General features: G+C 47.2%; 1 protein-coding gene across 1 annotated transcript in view; it reads right to left on the bottom strand.

The window, feature by feature from the left end:
• nfia (nuclear factor I/A) overlaps nt 1–21,378 on the bottom strand; it is a 67,518-nt gene that overhangs the window by 36,911 nt on the left and 9,229 nt on the right. The window lies entirely within an intron of this gene.

Genomic DNA, 21,378 nt, shown 5'->3' with positions numbered 1-21,378 from the left:
ATGTTGCGTGTCTGTTTTCATCTGGTTGTGGCCCACACCATCGGCCTTGTTTTGATCTGACGAGCCACTGCTCAGTGTGGCACTGGATTCAAACTAGCAATCTCCCAAACACAAGTCTGAGACTTGATAAACTAGACCGACCCTGCCTCCCTCCAACCCCCACCAAAAAGAAAAGTTCTAAAAATTGTGACCATCTCCACTGATCATGATTAAAAAATCCAGACTTATCACAGCTGCTGTTAATGATTGGTTTTTTTTTGTATTATAATTAATGAAACAATAAGCAGCCAATGAAAACAGAGCAGAAGTTGCTGATAATCTGCCCACCTCCAGAGGAGACGGTAAAATGGAAGATAAAACTGCAGTAGGGGACAAGGTGTACTCTACAGTACATGTGCTGCTGGAGGTCACTGAGTGCACGTGTGTCTGTCTCACTGTAACCACCGACTGTACTCTATATGTACTGGATATATGGGTGTGTGTGTGTGTGTGTGTGTGTGTGTGTGTGTGCACTTGGAAACATGTGCTCTGTGCAGGCATGTGTGTGTGTATGTGTGTGTTTCATCACGTCTGCCTCTAAAGTTTCACAGCGCAGCAGGAGGGGCTGCAGCCGCAGGCTCCCACCGCTCACCGGGCCTGCACTCCCTCTCTCTCTCTCTCTCTCTATGCCCCCCCACCCACACACACACACACACAAGTGTTAACTGCATTAAAGTCCACAGGAAAGAAGGAAGATTCTCTACAAACCTTATTTAAAATGTAAATCACACCCTGCCCTGAAGTGTAACAACGGGACAGTCTGTAGACTGAAACGGATCAAAGCAGAGCAGTCTGTGAGAGGAACCTGGAGAACTTCTCAGCAGGACCAGACCGGTCCAGACTGGTTCTCAGACTGAGGGTCTCTGTGAAGACCACCAGGTGAAACACTGAGCTGCACTGGGAGAAACTGGACTCAGTGAAATAAGCTTCATGTTTGACCAACTTTACTGAAAATGTTCTTTCAGGTGTGTCAGATTCTCTGGTGCCACAGTGTGTGTGTGTGTGTGTGTGTGTGTGTGTGTGTGTGTGTGTTCTGGCTGTCTAACTGAAGGCCTGCAGTGATTAGTGACTCACAGTTAGTCTGCTCCTCGTCTTCAATCAATAAGGACAAAAAACTGAAAACCTAATCAGCTTAGAACGCCACCTCCCACTCAGACCTGAGTCTCTGGGGGGGGGGCAGTGAAGACATGCATTTAATTTCCCTGACAAAGGCTGCTGACAGACGTTAACACATTAGATTAATTACAGGTGAGAAATAGTTGGGGGGGGGGCTTGGGGGGGGGGGGGCTGATGGACCTGAGACAGGAAGTGAGACAGATCTCCTCAGTAATCACACTCATTCATTCATCTTCAGCCTCCTCTCCATCCCCCCCCCCCCCCCCCCCCCCCCCCATCACAACAACCATTCACCCTCACATTCAGTTTTCCTACAATTCAACTGTTTCAAACAGACGTCGTCGACCAATGGTATCACAGTGTATTGCAGTATATCGTATCGTTGACCCTGTATCGTGATTCATATCGTCAGATTGTTGCCAGTTCACACACCTAGTGACCTGTGACCTGTGACCTGACCCCTCCTTCTCCACTGCTCCTGCAGATTTCCCTTTGTGGATTATGAGTTCCCTCCTTTTCAAAGTTGTTCTCCAGATGATTTCTCCACTTTGATCTCCTCACTTTCCCTGATTGATTCCCTTGTTTCCCAGCAGCCACTGCCTTCAGAACGTAAATCAAGCAGCGCAGACATAAAACTTGCTGCAGAAAGAAAGCCAAACACCGGAGTCCTGTGTAGAAAGTGTGCGGGTCTGAAACCCAGTCTGGATGTGGTCTGTGGTCCGCTCCCGTTCTCACACTGACTCTTTGACACTCCATTAATTTCGCGGTCAAACTGATGAGACTTCCTGCGGCTGCACCCACGAGGCCTGCTGTGGGTGGGGTGATTACACCTCCCCCCTCACAATACTAAAAACAAACACACACAGAGATGCACAGAAAACAACAAACACGCACACAAACAGAGGAAGAAAAGAGTGTCCGCTCTCCAGATGGGCCGCGGCTCACGGCACGGACAGCAACAGCTTGCACTGTGTGTTGAAAACAAAGATGACGGATTAAATATCATGTGGTGAGGTGGAGAGAGGGAGAGGGCGGCGGGGGGGACGGGGGGGGTGATTGGTCTTTATTAGAGATAATGTTGGAGAGAGTTCTGCCTCTCCCTCCTCATCCTCAAATCTCACTTATACACGTAGTACTGTACAAAGTACTGCACTGTAGACAGTATCACAGGTGTGTGAGGTTTCATTTCTAATCATGAATAATTACAATAATCATGTTTCATATCACAGAGTTTTCTGACTAGTCTCTCCAGAGGAAATGTTGCTGAGACAAAACTGACCAGTGACCAGTACCAGTGACCAGTACCAGTGACCAGTACCAGTGACCATTTGTCCTCATCACAGACACTGGATGTCTGTCCGTGACAAAAAGACAAGTCTGTGACAAAGGAGACATCCCATCATCCCTCTGTGCTACCTGCCCCGTCTCTGTCCTCTGCCTACACACACACACACACAGCTCTACCCCCCCACCCCTGATGCTCAATGAGCCCAATTAACTTATTTACAACAGGGCAATTTAGAAAGAAAAATATGGTTCAATCACATTTAGCTAGAGGAGTAATGAGGAGGAGTAATGAGGAGGAGTAATGAGGAGGAGTACTGAGGAGAGGTGATGTCAGTGTGAGTGTGTACTGACAGCACAGTTCTGTCTGCAGGAGGACAGAGGAGGTTCAGAGCAGGAGCGTCTCCTCAGCTGATTCTTCAAGGTTACTCTGCTGAAGACTTAGTGCTAATTCAATTAATTAGGGTTATTTAACCAGCAGTGTGTGTGAAAGTACATTAGAGTGGAGTGTCCTCACGGCGCCCCCTGACTGTTACTGTATGAATTCCCCCCCAGAGTTAGAGGAATTGCCGTCAAACAGTTCTAAAAACTGATGATTTATTCTAGAACAGAGAACGGAACGTCTGATCAACACCACATTATTGGAAACTGGTACCATTACAAGAACCACACCTTGTTTTTTTGTATTCAAATGGGAAACTTGTCACCAGTGACTCCTTCACTTTGACCAGACAGTAACCAGCCAATGTAAAGAAGAAGGAGAGGAGAGGGTGGAGAGGGTGGAGGGGGAGGAGGGGGAGGAAGGCACATTCAGAGTGTGATTTAAGTGCAGGCTGTGAAGAGGTTACTGTAAGGAGGAGGAGGAGGAGGAGAAAGGAAGGAAGGAAGGAAGGAAGAAGAAGGAGGAGGGACAGTGGGGGACAGCAGAGGCTTTAATAGCGACTGCTGCTAATTGCTCCGGTGGCATCTTAAAGCCAGTCTCCCCCAAAAGCCCTTGGAGTCTGAGTACAGAGCTGCTGACAAAGAGCTGGGAGCTCCTGGAGGAGTAAGGGTGAAACAAGTGGATAGGTTTACAGGAGTGGAGAGAAGAGGAGTCAGGGTCGCACCACAGCTTATCTGTCATCAACCAGCAGCTGTGGTGGAGGCAGTGTACTGCTGCTGTTACTGCTGCTGCTCCTCCGCTGCAGAGGAGGCTTCGGCCACACTCAGGAAACGGTGAATATCCATAAAACATAAGGAGAGCTGCGGTCTGGACTCTGCAGTGAGAGATCTCTAGGTCCAGAGGCTCCTGCTCTGCGGTCAGTGTGATGACCAGGTGTAAAGATGAGTCATGGGGGGGGGGTCTCACTAACCTGGGTCAGAAACTGTTGGCCGGGCCACTGATGGGGCTGTTTTCCCCCCACCCTGGGCTTCTCGGGACATTGAGATAAATATAAAGTCTTTATAATGAAAATATCATGGACAAAGAAGAGATGATTTAACTTCAGAACATGAGGAGAGTGTCCTTCAGACAACGTTATCTGAGGAGCAGCGTCTGAGATGTTAGGGTTAAGATTAGGATTCGAACCGATGACTGGAATTCACTGCAGTCCCCACAGAAATAACAGCTCAGAGCTGGGTGTGAGCTCCTGGGGGCAGCAGGGACGCTGACCTTGAGGACAGTTGGAAGCTGCAGTCATGTTTGTGTGTGTGTGTGTGTGTGTGTGTGTGTGTGTGCGCGGTGTCGTGGCGGGGGTTGTGACAGCTTGCCAACCAAACCCCGGCGCTCCAACATCTGGCTCAGATCTCCTGGAGAACTTGAAAGCCAGAAAACCTACTCCTGCCTCCCCCGCCCACCTTCACCCACCTTCACCCACCGCGCACTTCCTTCTCCATCGCCTCAAAAAGACACACACACGAGAAGTCTCTGCTGCGCTGCTGTGAAGGACAGGCCAGGATGAGTCACGTGACCTGGAGGCGGCGGCTCCTGGACGTTCACACGACCTCACAGACGATTAGACCCAAATGAACACCGCAGGTGAAAACGCTCACTTTGAAAATGAAAAGGGGAAACGACCAGAGTGAGGTCAAGCGGCGAAGCATCACTTACACTTGAGGAAAAGCCAACAGGTCTGGGCTGCGGTGGGGGAGGGGGGAGGGGCTAATTAGCCGGGGGAGAGACGAGTGTTTGGACAGAACAGATCGCTTTTATCTGCAGCACAGAGGCTTTCTTCTGGATTAGGTCTCTACGGTCTGGCGGCCATTGTTTCAAGGACGGGAGAAAAGAAGGGGGGACGGCAGGGGGGAGGGAGGGGGGAGTTAGCAACAAGTTATGCAGATGAGATGTTAATTAGGTTAAAAAAGTGAATGAAGTCTGGACCAGAACAAACCAGCCTGGAGGAAGACAGACTGTGGGAATGAGGAGGCAGCTGCACTCCTCTGCCTCACACCATTTATCCATCCTCCCTCCTTCCATTCTTCCTCCTCTTCTCCACAATATCCCCTTCCTTCCTTCTTCATCTTCATCTCCTTCCTCCTTCTGTCCTTCCCTCCTTCATTTGTTCCTGCATTCCTCCTTTATCCATCCTACTCCTCAGATTCTCTCACCCTATCTTTTCCTGGTCTCTCACCCTCCTGTGTCACCTCCAGACTCTTTTCCAGATAAATGTGCCCCCCCCTCCCCTCCCCCCCAAGAGAGCAGGAGAACAGAGACGCTGAGGAGCGATTGACATGCTAATTAGGGAGAAGGAGAGGCGATGGGATGATGTTGTTGTTTTTTCTAATTTTTTGTTTGTTAAATAGGATTTTAAGAGCTGTGTTAGCAGAGGAGTGCTTAGGAGAAGGAGGTCCATTTGTTCTCAGGACACAACAAAATTCCTGAATGATGGAGAGGCCTGGGAATTCTCTCAGAAGCTTCACTCAGACCAGCTCCAGCGTGAAGAGCAGCCACAGGTTCTGGTTCTGTTTAGAACCAAACTGGGAGACAAATGAATGGATGAGGGAGTGAAACATCCGACAAAACAGAGTCAAAACAGACTCCACGGGTTCTTTTATAAATGAAAAAGAAGAAACTGGCAAGAACGATACGTATCACGATACAGGGGGCAACGATACGATATATCGTGATATACTACGATGCTGTAGTCACCACGATATATTGATTTAATTGAATCAATGTAACTGTAACTGTCAAAGTGTCATCATAGTAAACACAGAATGCTGTTCCATCTGAACATCAGGTTACTAACATTAGTGGTGTTGGGAGGGTGGGGGTGCAGGGGGGAGGACATGTGACACCCATACATATCTTCTCAGATAGGTCATCATTGTAACTCTACTTGTTTTAACGCCACAGACCCACAGCTCCTCAGGCCACGCTTCAACTTCTGACTCCTGGAGCTGACGTGGAGTCAAAACTTCTAAAGTACGGAACCGTCAGAAGAACCTTCACCTTCACCTGGGAAGACTGGAACTACTTCTACAAACACAATGTTTCATATTTCTAAGTATTTTCTTGTTGCTTTGTTTAAAGTGACCAGTAAATAAACTTGCTCCTCAGACGGGGGCTGCAGTCTACCTCCCCCTCTGACTCCCCCTCCCCACATTTACTGCAGCGCCATAAACGCTGAACGCTGTTCCAGAGTTTGTAGATGAGACTATAAACCTGCTCCGTTGTTCTGCCGTGTGATGGAGGCATTAGAGCGTCCAGTCAGCAGCTCCTGCGCCCCCACCCCTCCCCTCCTCTGTGACTGTGTAAGTCCGTCAGTCCTGCAGCATCCGATGTAAATTTTTCATTGTTTATTAGCTGTCACTTCCTAAATAGTACTTGCTGTGTCTTGCATACAGTATCTCCCCCCTCGGCTCCCTCCTCCTCGACCCCCAGGGGAGGGAGGTGTGATGTTACATTGAGGACAGATGCCGTCAGAGCTGCAGATCCACCTGCCTGACAACGTTTAGGAATCCTGATTTATTTCACACAGAGCCAATAAATCCATCAGAGGGAGGCTGCAGGTATTACTGCAGTACAACAACATAATCCTGCCTCTGTGGATCAGTGTACTCCAGGAGAGCCTTACATTTACCTCCCAGGTGGAGTGACTTTTCAAAGACGTGGATGTGGTGGACAACAGGGTCTGGATTGGATCATTCAGAAGAAAAAGACTATTCTACATAAGTTTAACAGATAATGTGACTATGAAGAAGAATAGTACTCACCCCCCCCCCCCCCCCCCCCCCCCCCCCCCCCCCCCCCCCCCCCCCCATATTTAACCCAGGGTCAGAAGGCAACTGGGGGAGTTTTTTCTGCTGAACACACCACAGCCCAGACCCCGGGATTTGAGCCACAGTCCCCCAATCACAAGCTGAAGTGCGAGCTCTCAGAGCCCTGACAGTCGTCTGTTCAGAGTTTCACTCTTTGGTTCAAATCTTCAGCCCACAGACGGCCTTTTCTGCACAGCCTTATGTACAAACATCTGTAACATCACAACGTGAGCGCCACCTGGTCTGAATAAAAGTATTGAAAAGTACTTTAATATTCACTAGTCTGGCATTTTTGACAGGATCCCTGACAATGTTGGCTAATTTGAACCCATTTGAAGAGACAGAGAGTACAGAGAGTACTGACAACGGTCAGTGGTTCTGTTCATGTTCCCCAGGAACTTCTGTCATCTGACCCACTTTGTGGAAATGAAGCCCCCTCTGAGCAGAAGAAGACTCCAGACCTGTTGTAGTGAAAGTGACATTCACAATGTTCTAACAACTGTTCTCCGTTACAGGCTGATGAGAACAGTCCAGTCTGAGAGTCTGGAGCAGAAACAGGAACTGAGTGTTTGGGCCGACAGAAAGTGCACGACAGTTCGTTTTAGAGGACACGGCTCTGCAGAGTGTCGGTTTTAGAATTAAAGGGTTTTGACAGCATTAGCTCACCCGCCCTCCCCCCTCCTTCCAATCACTCTCTTTATCTCTCTCTCTCTCTCTCTCTCTCTCTCTCTCCTCACCCTTGAAAGCCTGCGGTGACCCATGGATGTGTAAAAACGGGCCGGCCAAATGAATTGCTCGGGCACTCCAGCTCTGCGAGCCATTACGGCGAGGAGCTGCCCTACCTGTGTTGAGTCAGCAGTCCGCTCGCTCTATCCGTCTAATGGACAGCGCAGGAATTTAATTAGCAGGAAGCCGCAGAGAGGGTTATGGAGGGGAAACGGAGGGGAGTGTGTGTGTGTGTGTGTGTAAAAAGAGTGTGGGACAGCAGTCAAGGTGCTGTGCGTGTGTGCGTGAACACTGAGCAACGACCCCTGCTGCCATCCTTTCTTTGCCCCGTCCATCATCAGGACAATCTATACTCTTTATCATCAGCGTCCTGTTTGTTTGTCCTATACAACGGCACAGATACGGGGGGCGGGGCAGGGCGGGGTGGGTGTGGGGTTGGTGCTTGGCCTTAGGGCACTGCAGCAAGGTCAGCGAACCTTATTTGACATTAGATCGTGAAGTCGTCGATCTCACAACTTATTGTAAAGGATTCCTTCAGCACACACCGGCGTGAACAGTGCAGTGAAAAGCTAATTAGCCTTGTGACACATTTACCTCTGTTGGGGGGTGGGGGGGGGGGCTTTGGTGTGGACTGTATCCCTGCAGTGGTGCAACAGGGCAACACCTGTTCACTGGAGACCAATGGTCCAAACCAGACATGAGGATCTGACAGTCGTCCACTGTGACTGGACAGAGGGGACAGTTTTAGGGCAGTTTGCAGCTTTTTGCTGCTCCATCGCCATCTACAGGTGGTCATCAACTTCTCACCATTAATAAGAACCACTTCATAAAACACACATATGGCCGGGTATTAAATCTAACAACACAACAAATAAACAAGGGTCTCAACATGCCTGGAGAACCTGGAGAACCGCCCGTGTTCTACCACCGCCCTGAGGTGGCGCCGTTTCAGTCGATCTGTGATAAATCTTACAACGATGTTAAAGTGAGTTCTGAAGAATCTGCTGTGTTTCTTGAATGGGCCGTTTCTGGGCCACTTCCTCTTTGCTCCTCGACTCCTCTCCTCCTCTTTACTCCACTCCTCTCCTCTGCCCTCCTCAGAGTTTTGTCCCCTCACACAAAGACTGTATTGTGACCGGATTATGCTTTGATTCAAACAGGAAAAGTAAGGACAGCGAGTGAGTGAAAAGGAAGAAAAAAATCCACACACAAAGAGGGAGGTGGTGGGTTTTTAAGTGGAGGAGACCCCCAGGGTGGAGGTAGGAGGATGGGTGAGGTTTCACCAATTAGCTCGGTCACCGGGGCCCACGTTCCCAGACACTTTTTGTGGCTTAATCAAGTGGCGCTTTTGTCTCATCTCAGAAAACTGTTTTCTGCTTGGAGTGCGTGGATAAAACCGTGGCCCCGGCGAGGGCTGCTGAGAGAGGAGTCGGACCACAGCGATCACACAACGCTAACGAGCTGACGACCGGGGCAGCAGCTCGCTCACACACACACACATACGCACACACACACACAAAGAGGAGGGTCGGACACACATAATCCCTGGTATCTGTTACTGAGGAGCAGACACATCTACAGATGAGAGGCTGAGCTGGAGCTGCACGTCACAACACAACACTGAACAACAGGAACCAACGCTGACGGACAGGAAGGCAGCGCCGCTTCTCCACTGAGGGGGTGTACTGGCAAGAATCTGCTGATACCATAGGTATCACGATATATTGTGATATTATAGATATTATATATAGAGATTATATTATAGGCACAAGTTTTCCCCCCAATGTAACTGTAGTCAAAGGGTCGTCATAGTAAAGACTCTGCTGCTGTTCCATCTGAACATCAGGTTACTAACATTGGAACAGAGGGATCTACATTTGGAATCACTGGAGGAGAAAGAAAAGAAAAAGAAAATGAACCAACACCAGGAATATTTGACTGAGAATTGGTGATAAAAAAAATCAATACACTGATGGAGGAGATCGAGTGAAATACAGAACGGAGAAAAAAATTTTAAAAAGTTGATTTTGTCTCTCTGGTTCTGCCAGGATCGATGAAGTTATAATCTCAGATTAAACCGTGGAATTTGTTAATATTCAGTCGAAGATGAGGAGGAAACTGAAGACAGGACGAAAGACTCTGAGTTTTCATGTGTGGCTCACGTGGTTAACGTTGAATCAGACAGAGTCTGGAGCAGTGGGGTCCTAGACCCTCTGCCCACTTGGCTTCAGGTGGCTGTGGTGCAGTGGGTGTATTTCTGCTCAGCCCAGGGGCCGGGGTCACAGTTGGGGGAAGTTCAGAGAACGCTGTGAACACTGGGAACTTCTGTGCGTTGTTTTTGGCTCTAAAAGGGTGAAATGTCAACTTGAACCATTAAATATGTGGAGGCCAGACTAATGGCTAACAGCAGCAGCTTAACAAAATAAACCTGCAAGGAGGAGCTGTGAGGAGGAGCTGTGAGGAGGAGCTGTGAGGAGGAGCTGTGAGGAGTGTTCACAGAGCCCTGCGGCTCAAAGACTTTGTTCAGTTTCCTGCGATAAACTGCTTGAACCTCTATCATCTGTTACAAACACACACACACACACACTCATGTTCTGGATCAGCGCTGATTTATCTTTCTTTCTTTTTTTTTTCTCTTCCAAAGTTTTACTTCCCGACCGCAGCAGCGTCGACGGCGGCTCCGTGGAGATAAACAGCCGGGGATTCAGCGCCTGCCAGCGCCTTGTGGCTTGGCACCACGAGCCGCCACAGCCTCATTATCCTGCCGCTCTCCTTTATTCACCACCAACACCCACACTCACTGCCACTGATACCCAACCCCCCCCCCTCAGCCGCATCACACCCAGGCTGACGCTCACACAGGCTCCGCGGAGCGTCCGAGGGCAGAGCTGGGAAGAAACAGTTCAATAATTCAGTTATCAGCCCCCACCCCCCCTCCTCCACTAATCCTTCACTTGTCAATAATTAAAAATGAACATCTGACAGTGTTGACTGGAGACGTGCACCAGCACATGCACGCTCGCAGAAAACAACAAAAACAAAAGAGAAAAGGTTCCACAGAAGGAGCTGTGTGTGTGTGTCCTGGACTTGGGCCAAGGAGTCGGACAGCTTTTTCCTCAAATATACAAAGATCTCACCCCCGAGCCTACGGTCAGGGGGATTCTCTCCCCCTCTGACCATCGTCTTCCTCCTGCTCCACCTTTGTTTCTGTCTGTTCTAGATGTTTGCACTTCTGAATTCCCATCCTCCCCCTTTGTCCCCCCTCCTCCGTGTCCTCCCCTCTTCCTCCTGAACTGTTTAACTCCAGTTTGACCTTAAACCATGACTCCAGAAGAATTATTTTTATATTCAACAACAGAAAAATTACTTCCACTGTGTTTTCATCAACTCATCCTAAATTCAACCTTCATTATCGTGACGAAGAAAAATATTTAAACAAATGTCCCTGAACAGCTTCATGTCTCTACAGTTTTAGTGATAATGACTCATTACTTTTATTAAATTATTCATATTATTAATTAGTAAATTAAAAGCTTTCTAACTGTTGTTTAGACTTCCTGCAGATAAAACATTTATTGAAGTAATTTTATCATTTTATAAATTGAACCGACTGTAATATTTTTAAATACATTTTATTTTCTCCATTTTTAGTTCAGAAATACTAAAATATGTAAAGTGTTAAAATGACTAAGTTATAAACAGAATATTAATTCAATTTTTTTAGTGAGTTACTGTTTGGTCTTTGAATGTTTATCAACTAGATCAGTTCTTCAGTCCCTTCATGAGTTCTTCTACAACAATGTCTCTGAGACAAGTGTTCCTCCTCCTCCTCCTCCTCCTCTTCCTCCTCCTCCTTCTTCTTCTTCTTCTTCTCCTCTGTCTGTTTTTTCTGCAGCCATACGGTGATCTGGAGTTCCACTGCTTCCACCATCTGTGGAGAGTTTCCCTGCAGACCCTCGCAGCTGTGCTGGTTCATGTCGACGCTGGCTTCACACGGCAGCGTCTCTGCGGCTTCACACACAATGGGTGTGTGTGTGTGTGTGTGTGTGTGTGTGTGAGAGAGAGAGAGAAACAGAGGGGTTTATGGGATCTTTTCTGGCACACAGCTCACTCACTAAGCCTTTCAAGATGGATGGACTCCCACACACACACACCACAGAGCTGGTCACAGACTCAAAGAACGCAGCAGGTCTAAGGAGAAGGCCAAAGGTCACAGAGGGGTTGACAGGGTCAGAGGTCGTCTTTGACTTTGAGGGTTGAATCATCTGACTCTGCAGTCAAACCAACATCTGAAGACCACACTGTCCACCTGCAGGTCTCACAGACGCAACACTTTCTGCCTGTGACAGCCTCTCTGCTCAGGCTAATCTTAGCAAACTGAGCAGTCAGACGATGGAAGATCAGTAAAGCTGCATTAAAAAGTTAACTCTCAACAGGAAAAACATTCAATTGAAAACAAACATCTGAACGGCTGTAGTTTAGGATCGCTGTTGGGACAACCGTAACAGAGGCGTTGCCGTGGAGAATAAAAAAAAAAAACAAAACAAAAATGCCAAAAGACACAAAACCCCCACAGTTTTCAAACACATTCTTTTCTGGCAGGAGAATAAAAAAAAAAACAAAACAAAAATGGCAAAAGACACAAAACCCCCACAGCTTTCAAACACATTCTTTTCTGGCAGGAGAATAAAAAAAAAAAAAAACAAAACAAAAATGGCAAAAGACACAAAACCCCCACAGTTTTCAAACACATTCTTTTCTGGCAGGAGAATAAAAAAAAAAACAAAACAAAAATGCCAAAAGACACAAAACCCCCACAGTTTTCAAACACATTCTTTTCTGGCAGGAGAATAAAAAAAAAAAACAAAAATGGCAAAAGACACAAAACCCCCACAGTTTTCAAACACATTCTTTTCTGGCAGGAGAATAAAAAAAAAAACAAAACAAAAATGGCAAAAGACACAAAACCCCCACAGCTTTCAAACACATTCTTTTCTGGCAGGAGAATAAAAAAAAAAACAAAACAAAAATGGCAAAAGACACAAAACCCCCACAGTTTTCAAACACATTCTTTTCTGGCAGGAGAATAAAAAAAAGAACAGATGATCGTGGGTCGTGAAACAACAGCCCTCTTAACAGGTCGACTCAGTTTATTTAGCTTCTCTGAGGTTTTCCTTAAATTCCCAAACTCACTGATGATTTTCTTTTATTCAGCCTTTTGTTGACGACTCAACAAAATAATGAAGGAAAACTTTAGGGTTTTATTCTTTGTCAGAGTGATCAGTGAACAGCAGCCAGACTGCACTGGCACAGCTCACACAGGCTGCCAGAGTCTGGGGCAGGAGGGAGGGCAATTCTGTTGCCAAGCACGGTCCAACCAGAACCCCACTGACCCCCCAACACCTTGGTCCTTAGCAACATGGACAGTTATTCTAAGCAGCTGGCACCACTCAGCATCAGCGGCAGCAGCATCAGCAGCAGCAGCAGCATCAGCAGCAGCATCAGCAGCGGCACGTACATACATCGTCCTTTAGTTTACAGGAATGTTTACAGGGACTAGAACACAAATCCCAGAAAACAATATACTTCAAGGCTCTAAAGCAGATCACCTGTCCAGAGGGTTGAGGGGTTGTCAGGACAACTAACCAGTGACCTGACCAACCAGACACCCTGACTGACAAACACCTCATCACTGAAAGTTCAACCACTGACCAATCACAACGAGGCAGCAGACCAAAAACGACGTCACCCACACCAACAGCAAATCACACTGAAATAAACTCCATGAGGTTCACGACCATCAGACCATAAACAAAGGCCAACACACCAATCAATCAAACCAACAATCAATCAATCAATCAATCAATCAATCAATCAATCAATCAATCAATCAATCAATCAATCAATCAATCAATCAATCAATCAATCAATCAATCAATCAATCAATCAATCAATCAATCAATCAATCAATCAATCAATCAATCAATCAGGACAACTGTGTTCTACAGGACCTTCTATCTGACTCAGGGAAAATAATATTTTTGAGCCAGTGTTTTTTTTTTCTTCAGTCTGACGTTGTGAAGAAACAAGATTAAATTCACTTCTGACTGATATACACAATGCTGTTTATTTTCATGAAGGTCTGGGTTCAAGTCCAGGACCATAAATCCACACAGTCGGAGGCAGAGACAGAGGTGGATATGTGTGTGTGTGCGCGCGCGTGTGTGTGTACACTCCTAACTGGAACATTTTCAGGGGAAATCCTCGGCTAACATGATACGTCAGATAATCTGACTTTACTGCACCGCACGCTGACAGATAAGCTGAGATCACAGCAGGACTTCCTCACAGAGGAACCAAACACTGGTCACATGTCACAGCCCGGCCTCGGAGAACCTGCTCCTCACCATCGGACTGGGAACTTTCAAATTGTTTGTCCGTGGTGGAGGTGAGAATTCAGGAGAAAACCTCTCCACTGTGGTGTTGGTGTTGGTGTTGGGGAGGGGGGAGGGGGGGGTTAACAGCTGAGGAAAAAAGAAAAAAAAGGATAAAAAAGAAGAGGAGGAGGAGGGGGAATGAGGAGGAGGAGGAAACAGTTAGGAGTTTTTAAAGACAGATAATTAGTTGACACACACACACATACACACCCTCTCGGCCCTGTGTGAGTCACAGTTCTATTCTGAGGACAGCAGTGTGTCCACACTGAGGAGTGTGTCAACAATCACTGCTCTGTTTCTCTGCTCTTCATCTGTCACAAGCTTCATGACGTTGAAGAAGAGGAGGAGACTCTGAGGTTCAAACTAACAAACAAAGACGGGGACTTCTCTGGTCTCTCTGTCGTGACCTCGTCCTCTGGGGTCAGTCTGCTGAAGACTGGACGTCAGGTCTGGTCAGGTGTGGACGGATCACAGTGTTTTGGTGCTGAGAAGACAGAACACTTAGAGCTGCAGCTCAGAGACCAAACTCCAAATCTCTTTAAGAGCTCAGTCCGGGCCGGGGGCAACGAGGCCAACGGCGTCAGATGTCTTTACACACACTTAAAACACACACACACACACACTGGTTTGTATAAACCGAGTCATCTGAGGTGACGAGGAAGACAGATTGGTAACGGCAGTGACGGTGGCTCAGAGATATCCTCTGACTGCAGCTGGAGGAGCTTCCTCTGCACTGAAGTCACCGCTCTGACCAATCACAGAGCCAGAACTTACAGCCAGACCTCAGAGAAGAGCCCTGGGTTTGTACAGAGATGAAGATTAGAACTTTCTAGAACAAAAACGTTCTCACTCCAAAAACAACTAAAATCCTACACCAGGGCTGTGGACAGGCAAGGATCTGTCGATACGATACGTATCACAATACTGAGGAAACTAGTGTAACTGCAGTCAAGTGTCATCATAGTAGAGACTCTGCTGCTGTTCCGTCTGAACATCAGGTTACTAACATTGGAACAGAGGGATCTACATTTGGAATCACTGGAGGAGAAAGAAAAGAAAAAGAAAAAGAACCAACACCAGGAATATTTGACTGGGAATTGGTGATAAAAAAATCAATACACTGATGGAGGAGAGTGATACGGTATCAGGAAATGGAATATCGTGATATTTCAGTTTAACTGAGGCTCCATCAGAATAATATACTGTTTTTCCTCAATGAAACGGAAACTGATTTTTTTCTTTAAATCTTGACTTTAGACGGCTGAGAACGTACAAACTGAGACCAGGATGTTTCTTTGTGGGATTCAGACCTGCAGTAGAACCATCAGGGGTCCAAACACAGACGAGAGGAGTGGAGGAGTGAAGGAGTGAAGGAGTGAAGGTAGAGGAGAAAACAAAGTCAACTCTTCCGTTCCTGCTGGATCAGCAGATTCTGGAAAGTTACTTTGGCGGCGTTTATGTAAAAAAAGAGAAACTTTTATGATTCCATCTCTCTAATTATATTTAATTGACTTTAGTGGCCACATAAATATTATCTCCTCTGCAGTAAATGTTAACATCTTTATTTCCACCGTCCTAAATCACAGACGTCCACCGGGCGACCCCTCGCCACCTTTTGTTCCAGAACAGCCACAGAACGCCGCCCACCGTCTCCAGCCACACCCCCACCTCCGTGTGTGTGTGTGTTTGTGTGACTGGCTGCTGATAGGGTAATGGTGTGTGTGTGTGTGTGTATATGTGTTTGTGCATGTTTATCCCAGAGGTTAAACGCCTGGTGATAGGGGTCAGGAACCCGACACAGTGACCTCTGAACCCCGGCACGTGTGGTGCGTTCCTGTGATACTGACACCCAACGCCATCACTGCCACCGCCACCATGAGCCGCCTCATAAATTACTGAGGGGAGGGGGGCGGCTGAGGGGAGGGTTTGACCTTTGACCCTTCCACTTACTCCTGAGGATGCTCAGAGCCATGAATGGAGGCTTTACTGCCGCTGTGTGTGTGTGTGTGTGTGCCGCCAGAGACAGTGTGTTCATTTAAAAAGCTCCACCTGTTTAAAAAGTCAGCAGTGACTTCCTGTGCAGCTGTCGGCCATATTTCCTGTTGTAGAGGAGCACAGAGGAGTGCAGTGTGTGTGTGTCTGTGTGTGTGTGTTTGTGTGTGTGTGTGTGCCGCCAGAGACAGTGTGTTCATTTAAAAAGCTCCACCTGTTTAAAAAGTCAGCAGTGACTTCCTGTGCAGCTGTCGGCCATATTTCCTGTTGTAGAGGAGCACAGAGGAGTGCAGTGTGTGTGTGTCTGTGTGTGTGTGTGCCGCCAGAGACAGTGTGTTCATTTAAAAAGCTACACCTGTTTAAAAAGTCAGCAGTGACTTCCTGTGCAGCTGTCGGCCATATTTCCTGTTGTAGAGGAGCACAGAGGAGTCCAGTGTGTGTGTGTCTGTGTGTGTGTGTTTGTGTGTGTGTGTGTGTGTGGGTGCCGCCAGTGAAAGTGTGTTTATTTAAAAAGCTCCACCTGTTTAAAAAGTCAGCAGTGACTTCCTGTGCAGCTGTCTGCCATATTTCCTGTTGTAGAGGAGCACAGAGGAGTCCAGTGTGTGTGTGTCTGTGTGTGTGTGTGTGGGCCGCCAGTGAAAGTGTGTTCATTTAAAAAGCTCCACCTGTTTAAAAAGTCAGCAGTGACTTCCTGTGCAGCTGTCTGCCATATTTCCTGTTGTAGAGGAGCACAGAGGAGTCCAGTGTGTGTGTGTCTGTGTGTGTGTGTTTGTGTGTGTGTGTGTGGGCCGCCAGTGAAAGTGTGTTTATTTAAAAAGCTCCACCTGTTTAAAAAGTCAGCAGTGACTTCCTGTGCAGCTGTCGGCCATATTTCCTGTTGTAGAGGAGCACAGAGGAGTGCAGTGTGTGTGTGTCTGTGTGTGTGTGTTTGTGTGTGTGTGTGTGTGTGTGCCGCCAGTGAAAGTGTGTTCATTTAAAAAGCTCCACCTGTTTAAAAAGTCAGCAGTGACTTCCTGTGCAGCTGTCTGCCATATTTCCTGTTGTAGAGGAGCACAGAGGAGTCCAGTGTGTGTGTGTCTGTGTGTGTGTGTATTTTGGTGTGTGTGAAAACTCTGAAGCAGCTGAGACACATTATTAGTTACACCACTACTGACAGTCGAGAACCCACAGACCCACATCATGGGGATTTGAACCCTCAACAGTAGTTGAGGTTCTAACAGAAGAACACAGTTCTGGTTCTGGTTCTGGTTCCCAGACTCTGAAGCAGCTGACCTTCTCACACCAACATCTCAAAGTGATGTGGAACGCACGGAGAAATCACTCAGCTGTGATTCAAGCAGCCGCTCACATCTGCCCCCGGTGGCACTGGTGTCACTCGGATATGCGAGGAAAAGGAAGGTCTCAGTTTCTCCGTCAGCAGCAGTGGCGCTGACTCAGTCGACAGGCGACAGCCCCGAGTGTAGACTGAGTGACTGAGCTGTGATTGGTGGAGTTTAAATCTTCTCTGGTCTGACAGCAGGTTTTTAGAGGTTTACCTCAGAGTACTTTAAAAGTTTCTAACGGTTTTTTTTCTGCCTGTGTATTGGACTTCTTTGTTTCTGCTGAAACCAAAACAAACTCAGGCTGACCGTGAACTCTAATCAGCGGCAGGCCGGGTCGGTGTGAGGCCTCTGCTGCTGCAGAGTCACAGGATTAAATAATAAATGGTTGGTGCTGCGCTGTGGTTTCTCTGGGCAACACTGCTGGTTTTTATCCCCCCCCCCCCCCCCCCAAAAAAAAAAAAATCAAGCCTCCTGATGGAGCTCTTCCAGTACGATTGAATATGCAGCTGTTGATATTGGGAAAATTGAATGTGACGATGCGTTCAAGTGTCCCCCTAAAGTGTAACGGCTGATTGTGTGTCACGTCAGTGGAATCAGGACGTGTCTAATCTTCTCCGGGGTCCGGCAGCGTTCAGAGGGCAGCAGCTAATCATGTCTCGTCAGCGCTCCACTCTGGTCACAAACAGCCAGTGTCAAAGCAACAGATTGATTGATTCTGAATGGCAAATAAATGAACTCTAATCACAAACCATTTGTGTTCATCAGGTGAGAAGGGGCTTTGAAATTCTCTCCAATCATTTGGCTTCAACTCCACTAATCAAAGTCTGTGTTATTGACATCAGGTCTGAGAGGTCTGAGCACCAGCTCTGCACCTGACTGACATCACAATCATCCTTCACTTTGATTTGATATCAGTTTTTGGAGCTCTAAGCTGATAAACGCAGACTTTGCATCTGCTAACGATGATGATGATGAGGATGATGAAGGTGACAGTGAGTCTGACTGTAGAGATCTCTCTGTTAACATAGAAACTATAATCTAGTGGTTCTCAAACTGTGGTATGCGTACCACTAGTGGTACACGAGCGCTCTCTAGTGGTATGTGGGGAAAATTTATATTTTCACATTTACATTTTCAGTTGAATAAATCTGAAACACACCATGCACAATGAATACAACATTTAAACATAAACATCTTTTCTTCTCCTGTGGTGGAAGCTAACAGTGAAGGCCTGTGCTGCTGTATTCTAATGTTGGTCATCATGGTGGTACTCAGAGAGATCAAGGTTTTCTCAGGTGGAACAGAGTAGAAAAAGTTGGACCGCTGCTATAATGTACAGTCCTGTCTTTAGGGGTTCCTGGTATTATTCCACATCACTCAGTCTGTTCAGTGTCACTTCTAAACAGTTCCTCAAACTCCCTGGAGGAAGACTAAGTTCTGTCTTCTTCATTCTCACGTGTGTGAACCATAATGGGATTATTTGGTGAATATTCTGGTCTACGTGCCATAATCCATCATGGCTTGGTTTGACGCCAGCTTCATCGATGTCATTCATCTGAAAGATGAATGAACGTCGGAGATTATCATCGTCTCTGGAGCGTGTGAGGAAATCCGTCATGTGGTTTTCCAACTCAGAAACACACACTCCCGTCTGTAATCCAGCTCTTCCTTAGAAATGGAGATTAGAAACCCACGACAGTTCAACAACGTCCTGTACGTTTTATTTCTTTTAGCCTAAGATTCAGGTTAAACCTGCTCATTTTCCGATCCTGTTTTTCCTGATGTGATGCGTGCAAATTGGATTTTCTTCTTTCTCTACAGGAAACAGTAAGAAACAGGTTTTTCCCCGTCGTAATCTCTGGCCCGGCGAGTCCTGAGGTCAGCCTGCCTTCACATGGCTTTTAATCAACGCCGCCGCTCCAGCACAGCTCTGCCGCCTAAAATGAGAGGCAGGACGAAACCCGATCCTGCTGCGCTGAGACCAGAGCAGTGGGAGGAGGAGGGGGGAGGTCCGTGGGCGTCCGGCATTAGCCTTCTTCCCCTCACCTCATTCAAAAAAGAGCAACAATGCTGCCAAATCTCTGTCAGGACCAGACTTCACCGCTGGAGAAAACCACAGTTATTTCTGATTCAGACGCTGGTTCTCACTGCGGCTCAACAACAGAGTTTTTTACTACAACTTTTAAACCCAGAAGGAGCGCGGAGCGAGCGTCCACCTCAGGAAACGACCACAGAGCACGATCACGGCGTCGCTGCAGGCAGTTCAGCCACCCCCCCCCCACGCACCCTTCTCCTCCAGTCCCCCGGACTGAAGGGATCTCAGTGTGAATCTGAACACAGCTGATTACTGCCACCGCAGAGTGAACGCACACACACACACACACACACACACCCACACACACACACACACACCCACACACACACACACACACCCACACACACACACACACCCACACACACACACACCCACACACACACACCGGCAGGAGAATGGGAACACCGGCAGGAGAATGGGAGCAGTCTTCAGGGCTCAGAGAGGCTTCAGTCTGTGGGAGGAAACGATTGTAATTAAGTCTCAGGGTCAGAGATGTTTCCAGAAGGCTGGGCCCAGATCACAGCTGAAACTGTACTCACACAGAAACATGACTAGAACCACAGAACCACAGAACCACGCTCTTCAGATTTCTCTGCCAAAATAACCTTTAATATGCTTAAAAAAAACAAAAACAAAAGTATGCAGAAACCTTCAGTCAGTCTAAAGTTTGGGGATTAAACCATCAACTAGACGTTATTCTATCAGCAGCCGTTACCACGGTGACCCTGAGAGCAGCTCAACAAAAAGACAAAAAGAAAAAAAGAAATGGCTTTGACACGCTTTAAAAAACAACATGTGTGGATTAGAGTTCTGTAAAAACCAGGGAGATGAATATTAATGCCTCTGTGCCTGATCAACTACATCTGCTGACTGAAGCAACAACACAGACACTGACAATACAGACTAACACTGCTGGACTGTGTGTGTCTGTGTGTCTGTGTGTGTGTGTGTGAAGAGGACAAATAACACATAATATTGTAATTTGAAGAAAACCAAAAAAAACCCAAACATTTTTAAGCTTCTGTTCTAGAACTTCTCAACGACCATGTCGAACACCACAGCTTCACACTAACTGTCAGGAAGTGTTGGATTAGATTCTCTAAGACCCGGCTCAAACATGACGGTAATCTGATCCAATTTGAATCCACGGTCAAACAGAAATGAGACTCCAAACTCTGACACCCTGACCCTCAGTCTCCGTCAGACCAGAGTTCCTCGTAGAAGTCCGGCCTGAGAATCCTGCTGCAGGAATCTAAGAGCCGACCTTGAAGATTTTATTTTACCTGCACTGCCTGGAATCTCTCCTCCTTTCCCAGGAAAACTCTGAAGCCCTGACAAATTTAGCGCCTGCTCCGTGCCAGGCCTTGAACCGTCTGCCAACCGTCTCCTCCTCACGTCTGTGACACCGTTCGCTAACACTCGCTAATATTCCAGACGCTGCAATTCATTTTCCCACAGAATCAGCATGAAATCAGTGACTGAGCTGAGTGTCAGTCAGGAAGTGACTTCAGTTTGATCTGCCAAAAAAACAAATGTTCAGAACGACAAAAAACCAAACTCAACTAAACCCTCTCTCTGCTCAGGGAGGCGTGGACTTTTATTTTGGCAGGTTTCCTCCTCAGACTTCTGCTCCACTGACCGCTGATGAAATGCTGACTGTCTGCAGCAGATAACACGACTGTCTGCGTCTCCTGAAGAAGACACTGAAGTCCCTGGAACCAACAACGTCCAGGAACAGAGACCAACGTCTGAGAAGAATTCACTGGAGTTGAACGTCAAACACTTTGGAAACTGAAGAAACTTCCAGACTAGCTTAAGTAGATAACAGTAATGACAGGCTGCTTGATGCAGTAATGGCCTAGTGTACTAAAGATAAGGAACCCAATACACAGAAATGACCAAAAAGTCCAGGGTCTTAAAACCAGTCTACGACATAAACCTGTGTAGGACACACACAGGATCTAAAGCCACTGCAGGTTTTGTGGACTTGCATTGGGGGTGGGGGGGGCTACATGTGGGCTATATTTTAAAATGTGGGCCATTTCCATGATCCTATCAAACCAGTGAAGCCCACAGACGGGGACACTGGAGGTGCAGTGTGTACTGATGATGATGATGATGATGATGA

This window comes from Cynoglossus semilaevis, chromosome 2, assembly GCF_000523025.1.
Source record: "Cynoglossus semilaevis isolate Cse_v1.0 chromosome 2, Cse_v1.0, whole genome shotgun sequence".
Lineage (NCBI taxonomy): Eukaryota > Metazoa > Chordata > Actinopteri > Pleuronectiformes > Cynoglossidae > Cynoglossus > Cynoglossus semilaevis.
Note: the sequence above shows the minus strand (reverse complement) of the source record. Positions and strands in the feature narration are given on the sequence as shown.